Source organism: Ranitomeya imitator, chromosome 1 (genome assembly GCF_032444005.1).
Source record: "Ranitomeya imitator isolate aRanImi1 chromosome 1, aRanImi1.pri, whole genome shotgun sequence".
NCBI lineage: Eukaryota > Metazoa > Chordata > Amphibia > Anura > Dendrobatidae > Ranitomeya > Ranitomeya imitator.
The window spans coordinates 984671006-984696713 of NC_091282.1; positions in this window are offsets into that span (position 1 = coordinate 984671006).

Genomic DNA, 25708 nt, shown 5'->3' on the forward strand with positions numbered 1-25708 from the left:
GGGTAATGAAGGGTTAATGCCACCTTGCTATTGTAAGGTGACATTAAGCCTAATTAATAATGGAGAGGCGTCAATTATGACACCTATCCATTATTAATCCAATACTAGTAAAGGGTTAAAAAAAAAAAACCACACACACATTATTAAAAATTAATTTATTGAAAAAATCACAAAGGCTGTTGTATTAATTTATTCTACTCTCAATCCACTCACTGAAGACCCTCGATCTGTAAATTAAAAAAAATAAAATAAACCAACAATATCCTTACCTTCCGAGGATCTGTAAGGTCCAACAATGTAGATCCATCTGAAGGGGTTAAAATATTTTGCAGACACGAGCTCCGCTAATGCAGGCTGCTCATTTCTGCAAAACCCCGGAGAATGAAGCTAAATATAGGTCAATGACCTATATTTAGCTTCATTTGCGGTGAGGCGCCCTCTGCTGGCTGTTCCTAGATCGTGGGAACTTTCCTAAAAAGCTCCCTGGCTCGAGTTCATAAGAGGCGCCCTCTGCTGGTTGTCCTCATAGCCCCATTAAAAAAACAAAAGAAAAAAGAATATGCACACAGTGGGATCAACCTAATGTAATACATTTTATTATTTATAACACCTCACCATACACAAAGGCAAAGGAGGGAGAAACAAACATTTAAAGACCTTTAAAAGCTAAACGGACCTACCCACATCCCCCCAAGTACAATAACAAGGATCCATATAATAATACACAGCAAATGTGCAAATCATGCAAAGGACATGTAAACAGGTTGGCAGAATAACACAGCAACAGTACATATATTTAATCCCTTGTGCTGCCAGCTGAAAGAGTCCCCACAAACAAATTTCTATTAGATCCTAAATGTAACCAATATCTCCCAGTCACATAGCGGGCCTGTGGCTAATACAAAATGCTTGTCCTGAAAAAGATCAGGTGCTAAACCAGGCAAATAACTGGTATAGCCCGCTTACAGCCTGCCCCAGTTCCGGCACCCCATATCATACATTACCAAGCACAGCGCAGCGTTGCCCGCTACTGAGAAGTCGATGCCTCATTGATGTCAAAAATGAATAGGCGTGCCCTGCTTTGCCTTTGTGTATGGTGAGGTGTTATAAATAATAAAATTTATTACATTAGGTTGATCCCAATGTGTGCATATTCTTTTTTTTTTCTTTTGTGTTTTGTTTGGTATTTTATATGTGCACGTGGTTGATCTCCTTAGTATATTCTCTGTGCGGTGCCCGCCTCTCTGTGTTTTTTTTCTCATAGCCCCATTACAGACACAAGAACCAAAGCTGCAGTATTAAGTAAGTAAAGAAGAGGGGCAGCAGATTGTGTGTCATGGAGTTATGAGGTGGCAAAAACACAGCATAGTGTGTAGACTGCGACGTGTGTGTTGACGGCGCCTGGTGGGTGTTGACGGCGACGAAAGAGAACAAGCAGTGATAGGGGAAAAACACATTTATTTAACCAAAAAAATTATTTTCTCCAGTCACCTTCCACGACCGCAGTATCGAAGGATGTCTCCCCACCCTAATAGGGGACAGGAAACAAAGAGGTTAAATACCCTCCCCTTCCTGCAACCACCAGTGTTTTTCCTGTCCCCTATGGGGCATGAAGATGTTTTCTGATAGTGCTGCCGTGGCCGGCGATCGGAAGCGCTGTTACCTGCCAGTGCTGGGCAGTCGAGGTCGGGGGCTCCGCTCTCCTCCTCCTGTGACTGCTCCCTTCTCCGCGTCCACAACGTGACTTGGGACCCCTATCCTGCACCTCCTTGGGGGGGTAAAGCAGGGCGGTGAAGTGCACTGGGGTCCTCCTGTAGCTCCCCGGCTTTCTCCTCCCTCATCGCTGCTGCCGGAGGAAAGAAAGGTTTGAGAAAGGTTTGAGTGTCCCGTCAGAACTAAAGAATCATTTCCCTCTTGATAGGGACTGTTCTTTATGGGAAATTCCTAAAGTAGATGTACAGGTGTCCAGGGTAACCAAAAAAAACGCTCTTCCCTTTGAGGATTCCTCTCAGCTCAAAGATCCTATGGATCAGAAAATCGAGCGCTTGTTAAGGAAATCCTGGGATACATCTACTAATCTACTGAAAACAAATGTGGCCTCAACATGTGTTGCCAGATCCCTATTTCTCTGGTTACGTACTTTAGAGAATCACCTGTCTCGGGACATCAAGGGAAGAGATACTAAACTCTCTACCTCTTCTTCAGAAGACAACAAGGTTCCTTGCGGATGCTTCCGCTGAGTCTGTATGGGTAGCCGCTAGGTCTGCAGTTCTCTCCAATTCAGCTAGGAGAGCTCTATGGCTTAAATCCTGGGGAGGGGACATTACCTCCAAGTCCAAACTGTGTGGTATTCCCTATCAGGGACATTATATGTTTGGGCCGGCACTTGACGAGATATTAGACAAGGCTACAGATAAAAATAAAGCCCTTCCGGAGCAGAGAAGCTCTAGGAAACGCTCTTTTCGTCCCTCCCGTGAGCAAGCTCCCCAGAGAGATTACAGGGGTAAAGGTAAAACGGGTTGGTGGAGCTACCCCAAAGTGGGTAAAACCAGGAACATCCTTGTTCCCCAAACTCAGCAGACCCCTGAGAAGCAATGACTGCTCTCCGGTCGGGGGCTGACTATCGGGCTTTCTCTCCCAGTGGCAGGCCATCACCACAAATCAGTGGGTCCTGCATACCATACAGGAAGGCCTGAGGTTAGAATTCGAGAGTCCTCCTCCTCACCATTTAACAATCACCTCCCTACAGTCACCACACCTTCGAGAATCCCTGATTGCAGATCTTCACGGTCTGCTTCAGGCAGGAGTAATCTCCCAGGTACCATATCAGGAAATAAGAGAAGGTCTCACCTATTTCTGGTAAAAAAAAAAAGAAAAAAAAAGCCCTCTGGGAAACACTGGATCATCATAAACCTAAAACTTCTAAATCAGGTGATCAAATATTGAAGATTCAAAATGGAATCAATCAGATCAACAATCCCGCTTATTGGTCAGGACTGGGTAATGGCTACGGTAGATCTGAGGGATACTATCATGTGTCGATACATCCCGACCATAGGAAGTTCCTCAGATTTGCAGTGGCCCAAGACAATCGTGTCAGCCATTATCATTTCAGTGTCCTTCCATTCGGAGTCTCGTCAGCTCCACGTGTCTTTACCAAGATCATGTCAGAAGCGGTGATTTTCATCCGGCGATAGGGGATCTGTATCATCCCGTATCTGGACGATTTTCTCATTGTTGCTCCATCCATTCCTCGTCTGAATCTGGATGTGACGAAGGTCTTGGATATCTTGGGATCCCTGGGGTGAATTCCGAACTTGGAGAAGTCGGATCTCCATCCGTCTTCGAGGAAAAAATTCTTAGGAGTTCTTCTGGACTCAGGGGAAAGAATGTCCTTCTTACCCAGGGACCGTCAACTCGATCTCGTCCACAGGATTTCCAGATTCAGGAATCAGAGGACCCTGACCTTAAGATATTCGATGTCAATCCTGGGTTCATTGACGTGATGCATCCATGCAGTCTCCTGGGCCCAGGCCCACCCAAGAGTTCTTCAGTCCCACATCCTGATGCATTCAAAGGATGCCAGAATGCATTAACCCGGAGGATTCCTCTCCCCACTCACGTAAAATCCTCCCTTTCATGGTCGCTGAACTCCCAGAACCTTCAACAGGGAGTCAGATGGGGTCAACTTCCTCTGAAGGTGCTCACAATGGATGCAAGCTAGAGAGGCTGGGGCGCCATCGTAGAAGGTTCCCACTTCCAGGGGTTGTGGCCCCCAAACATCAGGTCCAGCTCCTCAAATCTGAGGGAACTAAAAGCGGTGGAGGAAGCGCTAAAAGCCGCATCTATCCTCATCCAAGGTCACCATTACGTGTAATGTCAGACAACACGACTACAGTAGCCTACCTCCGACACCAGGGAGGCACAAAATACACCAGCCTGAAATTAACCGCTGCAAGGATTTTTTCCTGGGCAGAAAAACACCTGTCCATCACAGCAGTGCACATAAAGGGCTCAGACAATGCCCAGGCGGATTTCCTCAGCAGGAGGATGGTCTCTAAACCAAGAGGTATTCCTATCCCTGATCCAGAGGTGGGGATGTCCCAACATGGATCTGTTTGCCAACAGTCAGAACATGAAGTCAAGCACCTTCTTCTCCCTCAACCCCCTCAAGCGAAATGCAGGGACTGGATGCCTTCTCTCATCCTTGGAAGTTTGCTCTGGCATACGCCTTCCCACCAATTCCTATGTTACAAAGGATACTACAAAAGATCCGGGCAGACCGAGTCACAACGATTCTGGTAGCTCCGATGTGGCCAGGAAGAAGCTGGTACGGCGCATTGACAGACATGTCTCTAGAAGGCCCGATACTTCTACTCCAGATAGTCGACCTTCTTCAGCATGGACCCCTGCTACACCCAAACTTACACAAGTCGAAACTGGAGGCCGAGATTCTGAGAGCCAGAGGTCTCTCAGATGACATAATTCAGACCCTACAAAAAAGTAGGAAACCAATAACCAACGCTATCTATGGCAAGGTTTGGAAAAAAAATTTCATCCTGGCGTTGCCCAAACAAACCCGATCCATTCCATCCCAATATTGCACATATCTTAGAATTTCTCCAGAAGGGACTGGATCTAGGGCACTCACCGAATACCCTAAAGGTTCAGGTGTCGGCACTCCGTTCTTTCTTTGATCAGGATTTAGCAAACCACCGTTGATTAGACGTTTCATGACATCTGCAACTAGGATTCGCCCTAGGCTCCATGTCCAGACCCCTCCTTGGGATTTGAACCTTGTCCTAAATAGTCTGACCGGGGACCCCTTTGAACCCTTATAAGCCATCAGCCTAAAAATCCTGACCCTTAAGACTGTCTTCCTAGTAGCAATCACTACCGCTAGGCGTATTGTTGTGAATTCCGCTCTTGGGCTCCCTCCGGTGGTTGTAAGTGGCACTTTTGTGAGTTCTGCTCTTGGGCTCCCTGGGTTTTAAGTGGTATGGCTGCTCCTTGGATTTAGCAGTCTGCAGCTGCTTCCACTGATTGTCTTTCTGCTCGGCTATTTATGCCTGGCTCTTCTCTTCAGCCAGTGCCACTTGTCAATTGTTCCTGGTTGGATTCACATCTCTCTTGGATTTCCCTGATATCCTGACCAGTTCAGCAAAGATAAGTCCTTGCTTGCTCTTTTCTGTCCACAGGTTGTGGACTTATTCGTTCTGTGCTTTCTATGTTTTGTCCAGCTTGTCAGTATGGATTAATTCAGTTAAGCTGGAAGCTCTGGGAAGCAGATTTACCCTCCACACCTTTAGTCAGGTGTGGAGATTTTTGTAAACTCTGTGTGGATTTTTGTAGTTTTTAATACTGACCGCACAGTATTCTATTCTGTCCTATCTATCTAGCTAGACTGGCCTCCTGTGCTACATCCTGATTTCATCCTGTGTATGTCTTTTCCCTCTCCACTCAGTCATTACTTGTGGGGGGCTATCTATCCTTTAGGGATTTTCTCTGAGGCAAGATAGTTTTCCTGTTTCTATCCTTAGGGGTAGTTAGTTCTCAGGCTGTGACGAGGTGCCTAGGGAGTGACAGGAGCATCCCACGGCTACTTCTAGTGTTGTGTTGAGCTTAGGTACTGCGGTCAGTACAGGTACCACCTCCTTCAGAGCTCGTCCCATGTTGCTCCTAAACCACCAGTTCATAACAGCGTATAGGAGAGCTACAGGCTTTGTCAGTACAGGAGCCATACTTAACCATAACCATGGATAGCATAATCCTTAAGCTAGACCCTTCCTTTATGCCTAAGGTGGTCTCGGACTTCCACAGAAGTCAGGATATTCTACCCTCATTCTGTCTAAATCCCTCTAATCCGAAGGAAGAAGCCTTTCACGCCCTGGATGTCCGCAGGGTGGTCTTTTTCTACCTCCAACAAACAGAAGGTTGGAGAATAGACCAAAACCTTTTCGTCCAGTTGTCAGGACGGAATAAAGGCAAAAAAGCAGCTAAAAGTACGATCGCTAACTGGATCAAACAGGCCAATGGTCTTGCATATTCATCTCGGAAGCTTGCGCCCCTGGCATCGCTGACAGCCCACTCCACCCGTTCAGTTTAAACTTCCTGGGCAGAGAGAGGGAACGCATTGTCTGAGCAGATATGCAGAGCCACCACCTGGTCGTCAGTCCATACATTCACCAGGCATTACAGACTAAATTTCAATAGGGACCCATCGTTTGGCAGATGCGTTCTGCAGGCAGTTGTCCCTCCCTAAGAAATTAGCTGTTGGCATTACTCCGATACTGCTGTCGATGAAGGTGACTGGAGGAAAATAGAATTAGACTTAACGGTAATTCGGTTTCTAGGAACCTTCCACGACAGCACTAATTTTCCTCCCTATCTAATATTCTTATTGGATGATTCCTGCACTTAAGTGGTAACTAGACATGCTACTGTGTCCAGAAAAAACACTGGTGGTTGCAGGAAGGGGAGGGTATTTTACCTCTTTGTTTCCTGTCCCCTATTAGGGCGGGGAGACATCCTCCGATACTGCTGTTGGGGAAGGTTCCTAGAAACCGAATTACCGGTAAGTCTAATTCTATTTTTTCATAGACAATGAGGGGGAAATGTTATAGACCTTGGGGGTGTGGAGCTGGGAGGATTGGCTTGCTGTGGATGATGAAGGGGTTCCAGGGGAAGGGCCTAGTAAATTTGTGTGGTCTGGGAGGTCAAGAATGGAAGTAGATACATTAGGAGTGGAAGCATGGGATGGGAGAGAGACAAACTGGACAACAGAGACACATTGGGAGGTGAGGGTGAAGGTAGTATGATGGTTCTTTTTGCCCGTTTCTTCTTTTTTGGTTTGCCATGAATATGCTGGTGGCTTTTTCATCTCCTTGGGAGAGTGGGGGTGGTGGGATCCGTAACCGGCATGGTGGTAGATCGGGACAGCTATGCAGTTTGCTGAACCTCCATGGTGGTGGCGGTAGACAGACATGCAGTTTGCGGAAGGTTCATAGTGGTGGTGGTGGTGAACGGACGTGCAGTTTGCTGTACCGCCATGGTGGCGGTGGAAGGCCATGCAGGAGCAGGACTCGGCATGGTGGTGGAGTGGATTTCGGCAGCACCCGGCATGGTGGTGGCGGTGTAGTGGTGTGCGGCTCGACTGGGCATGGTGGTGCCCATACAGTGGTATGCAGCAGAACTCGGTATTGAGGTAAAGTGTGTAATTGGTGGCACAGGTGGAAATACCACATGTGGCTGCTGTAAGTACCGAGTCTGCTGCATAGCCTGAACGTAAGCAGCATTGCAGGCCTGCATCACATTGAGGTAGAGTTCAGGCCTAAGGTGTTCCGACATGCTCCGCTCTCTTATTTAAAAAAAAAATGGTGTACCGGTGTCTGGAGGTCGGCTTCCAGATGGTCAAGGCGTTTGTTGACATCCTGGAAAAGTGAGTTAATATGGATCGGTAGACATTACAACATAACAATGAACATATAGATCAAAACAGATACCAAGAGGAATGAGGGCCCTGTTCTCAAGCTTACATACTATGAGGAAATAGGGGAGACACGAAAGGTGGATGGTAACAATTGCTTTCGTTGTTCGTAGCGGCCAAAGTGTAAGCATCGGGTGTTCATGTAATGCTGCATGAACCAGTTATCAGCCTAAGTATGTAGCCGTACAGACACAGAGGGCTATTAAATGCATGAAGCATGTGAGAACATAATGCGAGAAACCTGGTTAATGGTAAAAAAAATTTGAATGGGCAGTGATAGGTTAATGCGTTGAGGCGGTAGGCCAGTCTGATCAAATGCATTTTTAGGCCACGCTTAAAACAGTGGGGATTAATCGTATTAACCTGGGTAGTGCATTCCAAAGAATTGGTGCAGCACGTGAAAAGTCTTGGAGACGGGAGTGGGAGGTTCAGATTATTGAGGATATTAACCTCAGGTCATTAGCAGAAAGGAGGGCACAGGTAGGGTGGTAGACTGAGATGAGGGAGGAGATGTAGGGTGGTGCGGAGCCATGGAGTGCTTTGTGGGTGAGGGTAATAAGTTTGTACTGGAGTGGATGGGTAACCAGCGTAATGAATGGCACAAGGTAGAGGCATCGGTGTAACAATTGGTGGGGGATATGATCCTGGCTGCAGCATTCAAGGCAGATGCAGTTCTACAAAAATGCAACAGTGTTCCAAATCATTCAGGAAAAAAAAAACAATGTGTGTGCATGAAATTTCTGAAATCTCATAGCCTTTGCTGGTACTGTAAAACACAGCTTAAAATTTGCATGACAAAAACAGCAATAATGCAATGTGTGAACATTGCCTAAGGTGCCTGAAGTGAACAGTTTTTGTTGAATATAGTATAAAGGTGATAAACACTGAATATTCAATTTATTTGAGAAATTGATCTAAGAGTGTTGGGCTTCCTTTGACATTCAGAACTGCAGCAATTCGTTGCTGTGTAGATTCCACTAGGTGGTGTTTATATTCTGAAGAAATATTAGACCATCTGTACAGGTTAGCTTATCCCAGTGGTCAAAATTAAAGGGAAGGTGCCACCAGTTTTCTTGTAGTTAGTTTTTTTTTTGTGAAATAAAGTTTAAACTAGTAATTAAAATGTGTTAATACAATGTTTGCACTGTTTGCAAACATTTCTATATGAAAAATATTATATATTTTTTTACAAATATATATTTACCACTGGGGGAGCATTTTCCATTTTAGACCTCATGCAGCTATAGTGAGACTTACCAGCTTTACCGTTGGCTGAAAAATTGGGGCAGTAACTGCTGACATCACCATTCCCCTCCTCTTTTGAGTGGTCTGGTATCCCTGGGGCAGAATGAAGAGTAGTATCACAGGGCAGAGCCATTTTGTGTGTGACTGCCCTGCGATCTGCTATCCTCAGCAGTTACTGCATCGGATGCACAGCTTGTTTACAGAGCATCATACTACATGTCTCTCTTCCATCAGTCTCTCTCAGCCATACTAATGTATCTCTCCCCTCCCTTCACAATGCCTGGCTATTCACTGCAGACCCATAGCTCCTTATCTTACTGATGGATGGGTCACAGACTGCTCCGGCTCTGATAATGCTGATCCTACACTGTTCCTCCTTGATGTCTTTGCAGTCTCTGATACTCTGCCTGCAGTGCACGGACTTTTCTCCCACATTTTACCCCTGTCAATCTAGGATCTGTTCTGAAGCAGTCCTGATTCTGTTAGCAGATCCTAATGACAGGAGACAAATCACAGCGGAGGGCTCCATGAATATGGCAGAAGAACACTCCCACTACTGTGAATTGTGCAGCCCACAGAGGCGTGCCCAGTTCACTGCTAATGCTGCTGCAATGTTAAGGTACCGTCACACTAGACGATATCGCTAGCGATCCGTGACGTTGCAGCGTCCTCGCTAGCGATATCGTCCAGTGTGACAGGCAGCAGCGATCAGGCCCCTGCTGTGCTGTCGCTGGTCGGGGAAGAAAGTCCAGAACTTTATTTCGTCGCTGGACTCCCCGCAGACATCGCTGAATCGGTGTGTGTGACACCGATTCAGCGATGTCTTCGCTGGTAACCAGGGTAAACATCGGGTAGCTAAGCGCAGGGCCGCGCTTAGTAACCCGATGTTTACCCTGGTTACCATCGCTAAAGTAAAAAAACAAACACTACATACTTACCTACCGCTTTCTGTCCTCGGCGCTCTGCTTCTCTGGTCTGGCTGTGAGCGCCGGGCAGCCGGAAAGCAGAGCGGTGACGTCACCGCTCTGCTTTCCGGCCACTGTGCTCACAGCCAGACCAGAGAAGCAGAGCGCCGAGGACAGACAGCGGTAGGTAAGTATGTAGCGGTTGTTTTTTTACTTTAGCGATGGTAACCAGGGTAAACATCGGGTTACTAAGCGTGGCCCTGCGCTTAGTTACCCGATGTTTACCCTGGTTACCAGCATCGTTGGTCGCTGGAGAGTGGTCTGTGTGACAGCTCTCCAGCGACCAAACAGCGACGCTGCAGCGATCCGGATCGTTGTCGGTATCGCTGCAGCGTCGCTTAGTGTGACGGTACCTTTAGAGATGGGGTCAGCATTGCTCTGTTATCTCCTATGACCATGGGGTGCCATATTATGACACTGATAGTGTCCTGCTACTGCTGTGAAACCAAGATGTCAGTCCCCAGTGCCTTCATTAAACTCCTATAACACACAAAATATGTTTCAAATGCAATCAAATCTTTGTTAGAACAGCATGTTAGGCTACATTACATTGATTTATTAATGATCTACAAACGCGATACCTTCCCTTTAAAGGGAGCTACTATCCTGCTCTGAACAGCTTGTTATATCTCATCTCAGGGATGCTTATATGATTAAGATCTGGGGACTGTGAGGTCTAGGGAAGTGGGGAAAAGTCACTGTCATGTTCCTGGAACCAATCAAATTCAAATGAGCTTTATTGGCAGGACTAAGTACATGTTAGCATTGCCAAAGCATATGGTAAAACCAATCTATGACTACAAGAACCGTGGGGAATGCTGCATTGATCTGTTGAAAGTCATTTTGCTATGGGGTGAACAGCTGCCATGAAAAGGATGAAGTTCATACGAGGCTAAAGTTGGTTTCTTTTTCGTCAGTTTCTTCTGCATTTTTTTTCTTTTCTGTATTTTTATAGGTTTAACACAAAATAAGCATCACATTAATAACATACAATGCAGTAAGGTACCCTGATGTGAATACACTTAAAAACAGCAGCTACAAAAATTATAAAGCCGGCACAAAAATGGGCTTCAAAAGTGGGCACCGAAGGGCCTTAAAGGGTTAAATGACTTTGGGCCACTGATCTCACGCTAAGAATACACTAATAGGGATGGCCCGCATCAAACCCAGGTCCTTTCAGCCTGGCCCAAATGGGTTCTTGGCATCAGAATTGGCATCAAAGTGGGCAACCAGCCCATTTTCACAGATTTGAATTAGTAACTGATGTTAAGGGGTTATTTGACTGTGTGCCACTGATCTCACATTAAGAATACACAGATAGTGATGCCCTGCATGAAATCCAGGTCCCTGGCCCACATGGTTTTTAAGGGGTTAACCCTTCTGTTGTCTTGGTCAAAAACGACCGACCTTGAACTTCAATATTCTTTAAAATATTCGAGATGCGGCTCTGAAACCCGTAGCCGACCGACCCATCCTCATTTAAGTCAATCAACCACAAGTTTCAGAACCGCATCTTGAACACCCCAAAAAATACCAAAGTTCAAAATCGGTCTCCCCAGACCGAAGACAACAGCAGGGTTAAATGACTTTTGGCCACTGATCTCACATTAAGAATACACAGATGGTGATGCCCTGCATCAAACCCAGGTCCCTATAGCCTGGCTCAAATGGGTTCTGGGCATCAGAACTGGCATCAACGTGGGCAAACAGCCCATTTTCACATATTTGAATAACGGTTTTAAGTGGTTAAATGACTGTGGGACACTGATATCACATTGTAACCATATAGAACAGGGAGCCCCACATCAAATCCAGGTCTTTCCAGCCCGTAACAAATGGGTTCTGGGCCTCAGAACTTGCATCAAAGTGGGCAGTCGATTTTGGCCATTTGAATAAGTAATTGATGTTTTTGAGGGGTTAAATGACTTTGTTTCACTCTAACAATACACAGATAGTGATGCACCACATCTAACCCAGGTCCCTACAACCTGGCCTAAATGGGTTCTGGCCATCAGAGTTGGCATCAAAGTGGGCAAACAGTCCATTTCACATATTTGAATAAGTAACTGATGTTTTTAAATGGTTAAATTACTTTAGGCCACTGATCTCACACCAACCTTACATCCCCCATAATTGCTTTGTGGTCCGCCGCCATTAATATTATGCCACTTTTAATAGGTTTAAAATGTAGCAGCAATTTTTCATTATTTTTAAGGAAATTTACAAAACCTACTTTTTACAGATTTATACCATTTTGAAGTGTCTTTGAGGGGCTGAGATATTTGGAAACCTGTAGAATTATACCCTTTTAACCGCACCCCTTTAAATTACTACAAAACCGTTGTTAGGAAATTTGTTAATCCTTCAAGTGCTACACAGGAATAAAGTGAAATTGAATTTAAAAAATTTAAATAAAATTTTTACACTATATAATATTGCTTTAACTGGAAAATTTGCATTGGGAATGGTAGTAGAAAATGAACCTTAAATTATATTATGCAACATCTCCCAATATGTGGATGCAATACCTGATATATGGACAAAAAAATGTTTTTGGGTACACTGCAGATCTCTGAATAGAAAGAGCGCTATTTGAAATTTGTTGTGCCAATTTTGCGGAACAGATTGTGATTTCCATTTCACATTTGCAGAGTTCTTGTCATGACAAAGCAGGGGAAACCTCACACAAATGACAAAATTATAGAAACTAAACCCCTCAAAGAATTTAAATAGGCATGTGTTCATCATCTTTTACTCTGAGGAGGTTTACAGAATGTTTTTCTAAATTTTATTTTTTGGTTTTGAATGTTGTTTCAGCACCAAGTTTTTATTTTCACAAGGGATAATAGGAGGAAATGGACCCCAAGATTTTTAAGCAATTTCTCCTGAAAGTGAAGATGCCCCCAAATTGCTGTTTGGTCACATGGCAGCGTTTGGAAAGTAAAGTGTGCTGTTTGATTTTTTTTTTATTTTTTTTTTAGTATAAATTTGGGTGGAACAAATTATGTATGCAATTTTTTAATATGCAGAGCCACTCGCATGCCAACACCCCTCAAAAAAGATCCAAGTTTGGAAACTAGAGCCCTCAATAAATTTTGTCTAAAACTTGTAGTGAGATATTTGTGACACACAGTTGATTCACAAAACTTTATATTTAGATGTAAAAAAAAATCCACTAATAAAATACTATTGTAACGAGGGCTGTGGAGTCAGTAAGCCAACCTCCGACTCCTCAATTCCCATGACACCCACTCCACGACTCAGACTCCCTCATACATGGCTCATGTTTAAGTGATAACATTACTGTAGTAAAGTGGTAACATCAGGATTTTAATCTTTATTATGATACAATAATCAAGCCATTTAGATAGAACATAAAATATATTTATTGAAATACAACTTTAGAACAAAAAACTTTCTACACTAACTTGGGTTGGTGTCAAAGCAGTAACCACATGGGCAACATCTCTAACAATTTCAGGGTATAAAGGAATTGCCTCGTGCACAGTCCGTTTTGATGAACGATTGAACTCTTCTACTTTGAGAGCAAGTGAAAAATTTTGCTGAAATATGGTCAAACTGTTTTCTATGGGAGTGGAATCTTTTTCCCTTCAGCAACGCTTTGCCTGCTCCGTGTCATCCAAATATTTGTCAAAATCAAACTCCTCATCTGATGATGAAGGAACGGCAGCAGCAGCACTGGCAAGACCCAAGTTATCTTGCTCTTGGCCATCCTGTAGCCCACTCATCCTTGCTGCTACCTCAATCAAAGCTTCTTTTCCTTTAGTAAGCTGTTGATAATCCAGCAATATACGATGACTCGGGTCCACATAAACAGCTGCCAGAAGAATTTTATTTTCAAATAGCAGTGTGTCTCTCCGTTTCATTGAAGCAGCAATGCCATCTGCGAATAAACCTCCTCTTTGGGACAGGCAAAACAACAAGTTCTTCCACTCCTTTATAAAAATGCCAGGAGTTAAATCCTCAGCTTGTAACTTTTTGTGTTGGGTGATGAAGCAATTCCTTCAATTCAGCCACCTGTGTCCATTTACCTTCATTTAGTGTTATCTGAGGGTTGGCCATATCTACAAGGAAGGGTTTCAGCTCAAGCAATCACTCAATAATTAAATAGGTGCTGCCCCACCGAGTGGCTTGACCACAATTGCCCCTTTTCCAGCACGTCTCTTCAAGATGGAATCAATTTTAAGGGTGCTGTTAGCAATAGCCAGTTTCATCTCTTTGCTAATCAGAGTTCCAGCATGTCCCTCTTGCAGACTATCTCTTATTGCCAGCTGCAGCATGTGCACAACACATTGCATATGATGAATAGGAAAAAGGTGTGAAGCAACTTCAACAAGGTCATCTAATTGTAAAGAATCATTTTGCTATTCTGTAGTAATATCTGTTTATTCCTCCGTTTATGGGAACAGGACTGTGACCTTCCATCTCCAACATACTGAATGTGAAATGTTCTAGCTGCTGTTCACCTTCATTATTCTCATTCATCAGTTTAATTGTACTTTATGTTTGAAAAATTATCAGTTACAATAGCAAGAACCTGTTTTTTTTTTGTTTTTTTGAGTTTATAATCTTGCAGAACTTTTTCCATTAAGGTCTGGAGAAGCTGGCTCCTGTGATGAGCTTTACGATCTTTTACTGCCGGTGTCTTAAGGTACCGTCACACTTAGCGACGCTGCAGCGATACCGACAACGATCCGGATCGCTGCAGCGTCGCTGTTTGGTCGCTGGAGAGCTGTCACACAGACCGCTCTCCAGCGACCAACGATGCCGGTAACCAGGGTAAACATCGGGTAACTAAGCGCAGGGCCGCGCTTAGTGACCCGATGTTTACCCTGGTTACCATCCTAAAAGTAAAAAAAACAAACACTACATACTTACCTACAGCCGTCTGTCCTCCAGCGCTGTGCTCTGCACTCCTCCTGTACTGTCTGTGTGAGCACAGCGGCCGGAAAGCAGAGCGGTGACGTCACCGCTCTGCTTTCCGGCTGACCGGCGCTCACAGCCAGTACAGGAGGAGAGCAGAGCACAGCGCTGGAGGACAGACGGCTGTAGGTAAGTATGTAGTGTTTGTTTTTTTTACTTTTAGGATGGTAACCAGGGTAAACATCGGGTTACTAAGCGCGGCCCTGCGCTTAGTTACCCGATGTTTACCCTGGTTACCAGTGGAGACATCGCTGAATCGGTGTCACACACGCCGATTCAGCGATGTCTGCGGGGAGTCCAGCGACCAAATAAAGTTCTGGACTTTCTTCCCCGACCAGCGACAGCACAGCAGGGGCCTGATCGCTGCTGCCTGTCACACTGGACGATATCGCTAGCGAGGACGCTGCAACGTCACGGATCGCTAGCGATATCGTCTAGTGTGACGGTACCTTTAGTAAAAAAAATTTTGTTGTCACAAACTTATCAAACCTTGATAGCAAAATAGTTCATTCTGTGACGTGTGCAGGCATCCATTTTAAGAAATGCTAAGCATCGCTTGAGTCTTTTTAAGATCTTCCTTTTAGTTAAGGGCTTCTTCAGTCACTAATTTGCTAATACTTTCTCTTTCCAGAGAAGCACCAAGTTTGCGAGCCATTTCTCCTTTACAGAGCTGTAAAAGCTGGTTATGCAAAAAATGATAATGGTACACAATCCTTTACAACAACCTTGATGAGGTGTCTATTAAACACATCTGCTGCCATTGTTACAGGAACTTTGTCTGTTACAAAATATCTTGCAACTGACGTTTAAGACGCTCTTTTCTCCTCCTTTGCCTGGCGGGAAGTGCTGGTCTCTGGTTTCTTGGTGCTGCTGTGATTTTTTTTTTTTTTTTTCAGTCACAGCTTTGTAAACTTCTGGGTGGCAGCGTTGTAAATGTCTTTTTAGATTGGAAGCTCTTGAAAGAGCATTTTTACCACTGCCTGAGTATGCACTGATTTTGTCATCACAGCATTTGTTTTCATATGGGTCACTTATACACTGACACACAAAATGTTTATTATCTTGATTCACTGTGAAATGCTCAAATACAGAGGACTTCATAAGATGCTTCTTAGACATTTTGTAATTATGTAAATTCGCACTGAAAATTTTGTCCTGTAAAAAAAATAAAGTATATTGTAATTCTTGCAAGAGTAGGGAATCGTGCACTGTATAGTTTGGAATAGAAATAAAACAATCTTTGCATAAATCAATAGGACAGATAAGTATAACGTTTGTAAAATGTGGTGTTTAAATAGCTTTACTCTGAACTTTCAAGGTCAAGGTTTGTCTCAGCAGGGTACAGCTCACTAAATGCTTCCCATCATATTTCTTCACAGTCTATGAAGAGGGGAGGTGGGAGGGAGCATGTTTGTGCTTAAGCACATTCCAGAACACACACACACACACACACACACACACACACACACGTATATGTCCTCATCGATCCTGTTACTGTATTTCCGAATTTGAGATGTTAGAAAACTTTTTCCCCTTATATTCTATATATAGTGTATTTAAGTCATCAAGGCAACTAATTTCTCCTAACATTAACTAAGAGTAAAAGCAAACTAAAACATCAAGCATACAGAGACAACATATACTGGACTATTGATTTATGCACAGTTTGTTGAGAGTTTAGACATGCTTTAGGAAGTACTTAACTCCTTTAAGCCTGCTTTCCTGTTCACTCCAGAAATTCTGAGATGAATGTAGGTTTTCCTTCCCTGTGTTTATTTTTTCCCTTATCTGTAGAGGAGGAGCTTCACTACTTATCAAGAACATAAACTGCAGCACAGATTCATCTCAGCTAAAAGTCTAGACCTTAGATCAGGAATAGGACAGACATTTATAGGACATTTCATAACTTTGCCAAATTCTTATGAAAAAAAAATATTCCCCACAAACTGCATTAAACTACTGTACCCAATTTATTATATAATATTTATCTTTACATAGCGCTAACATATTCCGCAGCACTTTACAGGTTGCACACATTATCATTGCTGTCCCCGTTGGGGCTCACAATCTAAATTCCCTATCAGTGTGTCTTTGGAATGTGGGAGGAAACCGGAGGAAACCACACAAACACGGAGAGAACATGCAAACTCTTTGGAGATGTCCTTAGTGGGGTTTGAACCCAGGACTCCAGTGCTGCAAGGCTGCAGTGCTATCCACTGCGCCACCGTGCTGCCCATATATATATTTTATGAGTCGTAGTCAGTCCATTTTATACCGACTGCACCAAAATGGACTCCAACTCCACAGCTCTGGTTGTACGTCTGCCAAAGAAAGGGAGTGGAGTTGCCCATCCAGTAACAAGTTGCAAAAATTCTGACTGAAGCAAAACAACCAACTTCTCATCCCTCATATCATACCTGTCTCGCAACCCTTAATAGCTATTCAGTACTTTCACTTATTTTCTGCATCCACCAGTTCCCACTCCCTCTCCTTTCATCTGAATACTTTGCCTCACCACCTGTGAATATGACACAATAACGTCCCACCTCATTCCAAACTTAAACACAGTCTTCACAAGCCTAACCCATGTCTTCAACCTGTCACTAACAACTGGTGTCTTCCATCCTGATTGAAACATAGCTCATTCACACCCATCCTCAAAAAGCCCACCATTGACCCATCCTCTGTCTACCTATCGCCCCATATCATTTCTCCCCTGTGCCACCAAACTACTGGAGCAACACGTCCATTTTGAACTGTCCTCCCACATCTCCTCTTGGTCCCTCTTTGACCACGTACAATCTGACTTCAGACCACACCATTCGACTGAAACTGCCCTGACTAAAGTCATCAGCAACCTAGTAAACCTCAAATGAAAGCCACGAGTTTGTCCTCCTCCTGGATCTGGCATCAGTCTTTGATACAGTGGACCATTCCCTCTTACTACAATTGTTCTGATTTGCTGACATACAGACTTGACCCTTTGTTGGATCTCCTTGTACCTAACAGGAAATTGTCTCCCACTCACAGACCACCTCATCTCGCCCCCTATGTGTCGGTGTCCACCAAAGTTCAGTTGTAGGACCGTGAATTATGCTTAGATGGTGCACTCGCGTGCTCTCTCCCTCTTAAAGGGACCATACGCATCAACCTAAGGTATTCCCAACCTGTAGCTGGGTGAAAACTTCTATTTAAAGCTTCTCCAATATGGAGGTGACTGAGCTATGTTGTTAGTTTGCCTTGCAAGCTTGCTAGTTGTTAGGTTCCCCAGATCCGTCTGTCTGCTTGTCTACCCGGTACGCCTCTGCTGTTACCTGTCTATGCCCATCTCCTCGTACCTGTCTGCGCTCTTCTGTCCATCAGCCATTCCAGATTGCACCTGCCAGCAACCATCTGTCCTAACACCTGGTCCAGATCGCACCTGCCAGTGCTTTTCTGTTCCTCAGCCATTCATATTTGCACTGGTGGTTCCAGAGTGCCTACAGTGCCTGCCTGCATTTTTCATCCCACCTTTGGGCCTTAGCTTACCTGCTGTAGGGGGTCAGCTGCCACATTCTGTAGGCCAGCCATGGAGTAGCACCTCTTTGTACCTCCTTGGGTCGCAGTTTTTACCTGCTGCCACCTGTCCGAGTAGTGATTTGGTAGGCCACCTAGTTACGCCCCTTCCAGGCTTTCAGAGGGATACGGAACAGTGATTCCACCACCTTGCCCGTTACAGTCTCCATCTACTTGATTGGGCGTAGTGCAAGATCTGACTGTCCCTATTATGCTGTTTCTACTGTGGTGAAATTGATGCCACTTTGGTGTCTGCCAATAATTTTTGAAAATGTGAACACTCCTGGTTGCATCTCCTTCATGTGTGTTGCCTGTAGCAGTAGGCCTTTTGAGACCGTCAGGCCTCCACTGCCTTGCACTCAACCAACTACCCGTGTTCCTATTCTTAAATTTTTCTGACAACGGTAGTCTAGAAAACTGATATTTGTGCCACCTGAGTGTGGCTCAGCATGAAAGCTGGTAGAGATGTTTGAATATGCTATCAGGGATCCCAGCAAAGGGGCCCTACACCAATCCCATACCCACCTCGTAATACTGTGATGTTCATTGGAAAACTGTAAATGCTGTCCCAGACACCGATACCTCATGCCTGGCTGATTGCTGCAGTGCCATGTTAAAATCTGTACTGTGGGTGAATTGAGGCCACTTTCCTGGTGTCTGTCCCTCATTTGATGTGTTTTGGCAGCATTTGGGGCTGTTGTAAGGTCTTGTGCATGCGCTTGTATTTGCCTCCCATTGACTATAATGGCATTCGGTAATGTTCCGCGAATATTCGCCAAATTATCGGCGAATATTAGCAAATTCGACAAACGTAACCCGAGCCAAATATTGAAATATTTGCTCATCTCTAATGATAACTACTCACTTGGGGCTTGCATGATGTTCGTCACATGATACCTACCATCAGTCGGTGACATAAGAACATCATGCAAGCCCCTAGAGAGTAGGTGTCATCATCACTGGAATGACGCCAGCACCGGTGTGGACTATAGTGTTTTTTATTTTATAGGGGGAATCGGATCAATTGAAAAGGTGTTGTTTAAATAGAGAGCAACTCCCTTTAAACTGGAATATAGAATGTACAAAATGCCAGTCTTAATGAGTGGGGGCTTAAGGCCCCGTCACACATAGCGACGCTGCAGCGATACCGACAACGATCCGGATCGCTGCAGCGTCGCTGTTTGGTCGCTGGAGAGCTGTCACACAGACAGCTCTCCAGCGACCAACGATCCCGAGGTCCCCGGTAACCAGGGTAAACATCGGGTAACTAAGCGCAGGGCCGCGCTTAGTAACCCGATGTTTACCCTGGTTACCATCGCTAAAGTAAAAAAACAAACACTACATACTTGCCTACCGCTGTCTGTCCTCGGCGTTCTGCTTCTCTGGTCTGGCTGTGAGCACAGCGGCCGGAAAGCAGAGCGGTGACGTCACCGCTCTGCTTTCCGGCTGACCGGCGCTCACAGCCAGACCAGAGAAGCAGAGCGCCGGGGACAGACAGCGGTAGGTAAGTATGTAGCGTTTGTTTTTTTTACTTTAACGATGGTAACCAGGGTAAACATCGGGTTACTAAGCGCGGCCCTGCGCTTAGTTACCCGATGTTTACCCTGGTTACCAGCGAAGACATCGCTGAATCGGCGTCACACACGCCGATTCAGCGATGTCAGCGGGACCTCAACGATCAAAAAATGGCCCAGGCCATTCCGACACGACCAGCGATCTCACAGCAGGGGCCTGATCGCTGGTACGTGTCACACATAGCGAGATCGCTACTGAGATCGCTGTTGTGTCACAAAACTTGTGACTCAGCAGCGATCTCGCTAGCGATCTCGCTATGTGTGACGGGGCCTTTAGATGTCAAGAAAGCTTCAGCTTTCTTAAGATATAAATGAGACTTGGGTATACAGAGTAGAAAAAAACAATGAAGTGAGAGGCACCATAGGCAATTTTGCACAGGTTACCAGTTAATCTAAGGCCGACCTTGATGCCAGTCTACAAGATACAAGGCAAACAATTTTCAGGCAGTTGATTCTTCAATTATAAGTGAGATAATGGAGTGCTCCATTGTTCAAAGTGAAATAGGTGTGCCAGAGCTAAATGGAAAAGCTATTGAATACAAGCTATTGGAAAAGTCTTTACTGTTATTTTTAACAGAGGAGTTTTTACATTGTCAAGACAAGATACTTGTGCATTTTAATACCAATTACAATTTGGTGGAAATATTTTCATGACCAAAATCTGGCTGAAGATAACATAGTGAAGCTATTCAATACACACCAATCCTCCTTACACTTGGATGGATACAGAAAGTCTTCATCTGGGGAATAATGGCTTTCCACATACTGCAGAACAACCTGAAGACTTGAAAGTGGCTTTACCAATTATGGCATGATGAACGCAGAAGAACAGAACCATCATCAGCATCTACTCCAGCTATGGACTACAACATTGTGAATGAGGATGTCCAGTTGTATTGTATATGCTAGCAAAAAACAACCCAGATGAACCATTTGCACAATGCAGTTTATGTCAAGACTGGTTTCATCCAGCATGTGTGGAATATGTGACCACTGAGGATACAGAGGTCATCTCACCATGGTTTTGTCCATGATGTAAAAAAAAAAAAAAACTCACACCAATCAACAACTATATCTGTTGAACTGAAGAAGAGACTGAAGAAAGTACATCATCAGATTACCTGGGTAACAATAATGATCAAGCTACAGAAAACAACCCAAACCATTTAAGCATTTGACTGTAAAAAAAAAAAAAAAAGCTCAATGTTGGCACCATTACATCGAGGACCTCTGACAGTAAGAATGGACTATTTTCTGCTCAATATCCGGGAGAGTTTTGTCCAAGAATTTCTAAAAAGGAATGGCGTCAAATAAAATCAAATAAACATGGATATAGAGTACTAAAAATTGGCTGGACAGATCTCTTGTGTAGTAAATTCAAAAAAGTTAACAATTTTTGTGTCCATAAAATTCATTTATAGATCAACTAAATCAAAGGAAAAAAAAATCAGTGTATTGGCATGCCAGATGAGTATGTAAATTTGCAGGATGTACAAAGTATTTGTTTTCAATTGATAAAAAAAAAGCAATCTCATCAAGATGAGATAAAGGTAAATGTTTCTGGTTCCATTAGACTAATTACAGCAGCCTATCCTTCCAGAGGCGTACACGTCAAAAGGAATGATTATAAAAAAGGAATTCGGACAGTTGAAACCTACCTTACTTCATGCCAAACAAAATAGCAAACGCTGATGCAGAGGAACTTTTATTTGGCAATTTAAACTATATAAAAACAAGGAATGTTATCCAAAAAAACTCGAGAGAAAAAAAATCTTAAACAGATGGAGTAAAGATTTTTTTCTTGGATTATCTGCTTGTGCAAAAGATGCAAAGTGTACAAAATCCAACAGAACTTAAGCAGGCCTCCATGCGGTATGTTGGCGTGTTTCCATTTATTGTACACATGTACTCCAATGCACAGTTGTATGTACTAAAAGACTTGCAGGGTGCAAAAAAACTTGCGTGTATTTAGATGCAACTGTATCAGTGATTTTAAAAAAAAAAACAAAAACAAAATATTGCATAAAATTCTGTACTATGCTTTGTGCATATTAGTGCCTGGGAAAGCTAACATTGCATTACCTATAGCTGAATTGATGTCATCAGACCAGAGTACTCCAACTATTCAGCATTGGCTATCATGTCTGTGTCGTGATTTTTTTTTTTTTATGTTTTCAAACAGATACTCCGACCTCAGAAAGTGGAACTTGATTTTAGCTGGGCACTTACCCATGCAGCATTACATACACTTTGCAATTTTGGTATTATTGATTATTTACAAAAATGCTTTTCTGTTGCCAAAGGAAAGATGAAATGCAATTTCCCTGTTGTCCACATATGCTCTGCTCACATGATGAAGCTGGTTAGCATGAAATTAAACAGATACAATGTAAGCAAGGAAAAGAAATGGGTTTTTCTTACATTTATTTGGTTTGCTTCAAAACGCAATTAATATCAGTGACATTAAAAATGTACTTGCACAGATGGTGTACGTGTTGCAGGATAATATGCAGATAAGAAATTGTAAAAAGTACTTGAAAATGTTAAATAAAAATATTGAGATACAAGAACTTAATGATACAGAGGCGATTCCCGTCATGAGCACTGAGAGCAAAATTCATGCGGATGAAACTGATGGCAATATTAAAAAAAGTCTCCATTTTCTCAAGGTTTTTTAAAAATTGATGCAAAAATATTGGCACGAGAGGAGAGTAACCAACAGATTTGTGGAGATATTAATGAAATGTTCTGCCCTCCAGTCATTTGTGTATTGGAATTGAATTATGCAACTATTCCACTGTGGAGCGGAATCATGTTAAACTGCATAAGCAAGGGTCAGACCAGAGCTACCAATTCTGTAGTGGAAAACTGGTTTCTTGTCGTAAAAAAAACGTTCTAAATGATGTTACACAGGAGGCCAGGTGACTTTTTGCAACAAATGCATATATTTCTAATTGGAAAAATGCATGAAATTGGACTTAATGTTTTACAAACAAAGGTGATTACAGAAACCCTTTTAGAAAATAAAAAAACACAATCTGCGACTCCAGAAATTAGGACTGAAGTTTTGATAGAACAAAACATGCAATTGGTTGAGCCACTTTGTAAAAAAGAAATGTGGCAAAAAAGGAAAGAAGAAAAAAATACTCCAAAAGCAAAGTATTACAACCCCCCAACTCCACAAAAAAAGTGCAATTAAATCAATTTGTCCACCCTGGTCAGGGAAACGGAAGACCTGGTAGAACAAAAGTTATTTTACAAAATACGTGTACAATTGACAATATCCTTTATGTTGCCCATTTGGCAATGAAGACAAATGATTGGTTACTCAAAGCTTGAAGGATCAAGAGATATCAGTATTAAGTTGCTCATTGATATTCACAGCTGTTTTCAAAGCAAGGACTGGATAAAGGAAAAAATCACATGGCTACAACAATTGGAGCTGTTCCACGGACGAACTATATGGGATGCTTATGGCAGTGAATAAGATTTTGTAGTATGCAGGTTCAGCTATCTAAACGGCACCATATCTAGATCAACTTGCACAGAGCCATCTTGTCCTAAGCTTTCAATTTTGAGAACTGCAAAAAGTATTGAATTTTGGTAAGTAGATGTTATTAAAGCACAAAAACACATTTTTGATTTTTGAAGGGACTTTTTTTATTGTTGAATGACACAATTCATTTTACCATATAATGTACAGGAAAACGTTAAATTCCAGATTTGGAAAAAAAATTTAAAAAAGCAAACAAATTCCAATATTGTTGTTTGTTCTTTTGTTTTAGCAGTCCTCATTGTGTTTAACAATGATTCAGCAACTCAGTTTTTATGTCAGTCTGATTACAGTGACACAAAAATCTTCATTCTCTTTTTTTTATTTTGATGGTGAATAAAAATTTATAGATTTCTTTTAAACAAAATTGCTTTTATGTTGAAATTTTTCTGCACTAATATTTTTTTATTTTTTCCTTGATGGCTTGTTTTTGGGATTGCAAGCTGACATTTTAATTGATACAAATTTGTGGTTGATACAAGTTTTGATCCTTTCTTATTGCATCTTTTTCTAATATTTGAATGACTAAAATGACACCTGTTCGGCATTTTCTAATTTTTCTCTACTTACTGTGTTTAACAATTTGATTCATTAATTTTATGTTTGTATAGATCTTGTCTTTGGATAGTTATGACTATTATGAATACTGATACCACATGTGTATTTTTAAAATATCTTTATTTTTATTGCAAGAAAAAGGGGATGACTAAGGCCCCATTAACACATTTCAGATTGTATACACCTAAAATACGCACCGTAATAATGTATCAATGTGCTGCGGATTTGATGCGGTTTTTTTTAAGCATTTTTGTTGCGGATTTGGTGCTTTTGCGGTGCGTTTTTACATGCGATTTTGTCATTTTTGGTCATGGTTAATAAAGACAGGCCAAAATTTAATAGATATAGGAGCTATATATGTGTATATGAGACAGAGCTTTAATAACAGAAAAACACTGGGCTGAAAGTGTGTGTGAACTGCTTAATCAAATTATAGTGTGTATGTATACAGTGGGGCAAAAAAGTATTTAGTCAGTCAGCAATAGTGCAAGTTCCACCACTTAAAAAAATGAGAGGCGTCTGTAATTTACATCATAGGTAGACCTCAACTATGGGAGACAAACAGAAAAAAAAATCCAGAAAATCACATTGTCTGTTTTTTTTATCATTTTTTTTGCATATTATGGTGGAAAATAAGTATTTGGTCAGAAACAAACAATCAAAATTTCTGTCTCTCACAGACCTGTAACTTCTTTAAGAGTCTCCTCTTTCCTCCACTCATTACCTGTAGTAATGGCACCTGTTTAAACTTGTTATCAGTATAAAAAGACACCTGTGCACACCCTCAAACAGTCTGACTCCAAACTCCACTATGGTGAAGACCAAAGAGCTGTCAAAGGACACCAGAAACAAAATTGTAGCCCTGCACCAGGCTGGGAAGACTGAATCTGCAATAGCCAACCAGCTTGGAGTGAAGAAATCAACAGTGGGAGCAATAATTAGAAAATGGAAGACATACAAGACCACTGATAATCTCCCTCGATCTGGGGCTCCACGCAAAATCCCACCCCGTGGGGTCAGAATGATCACAAGAACGGTGAGCAAAAATCCCAGAACCACGCGGGGGGACCTAGTGAATGAACTGCAGAGAGCTGGGACCAATGTAACAAGGCCTACCATAAGTAACACACTACGCCACCATGGACTCAGATCCTGCAGTGCCACACGTGTCCCACTGCTTAAGCCAGTACATGTCCGGGCCCATCTGAAGTTTGCTAGAGAGCATTTGGATGATCCAGAGGAGTTTTGGGAGAATGTTCTATGGTCTGATGAAACCAAACTGGAACTGTTTGGTAGAAACACAACTTGTCGTGTTTGGAGGAAAAAGAATACTGAGTTGCATCCATCAAACACCATACCTACTGTAAAGCATGGTGGTGGAAACATCATGCTTTGGGGCTGTTTCTCTGCAAAGGGGCCAGGACGACTGATCCGGGTACATGAAAGAATGAATGGGGCCATGTATCGTGAGATTTTGAGTGCAAACCTCCTTCCATCAGCAAGGGCATTGAAGATGAAACGTGGCTGGGTCTTTCAACATGACAATGATCCAAAGCACACCGCCAGGGCAACGAAGGAGTAGCTTCGTAAGAAGCATTTCAAGGTCCTGGAGTGGCCTAGCCAGTCTCCAGATCTCAACCCTATAGAAAACCTTTGGAGGGAGTTGAAAGTCCGTGTTGCCAAGCGAAAAGCCAAAAACATCACTGCTCTAGAGGAGATCTGCATGGAGGAATGGGCCAACATACCAACAACAGTGTGTGGCAACCTTGTGAAAACTTACAGAAAACGTTTGACCTCTGTCATTGCCAACAAAAGATATATTACAAAG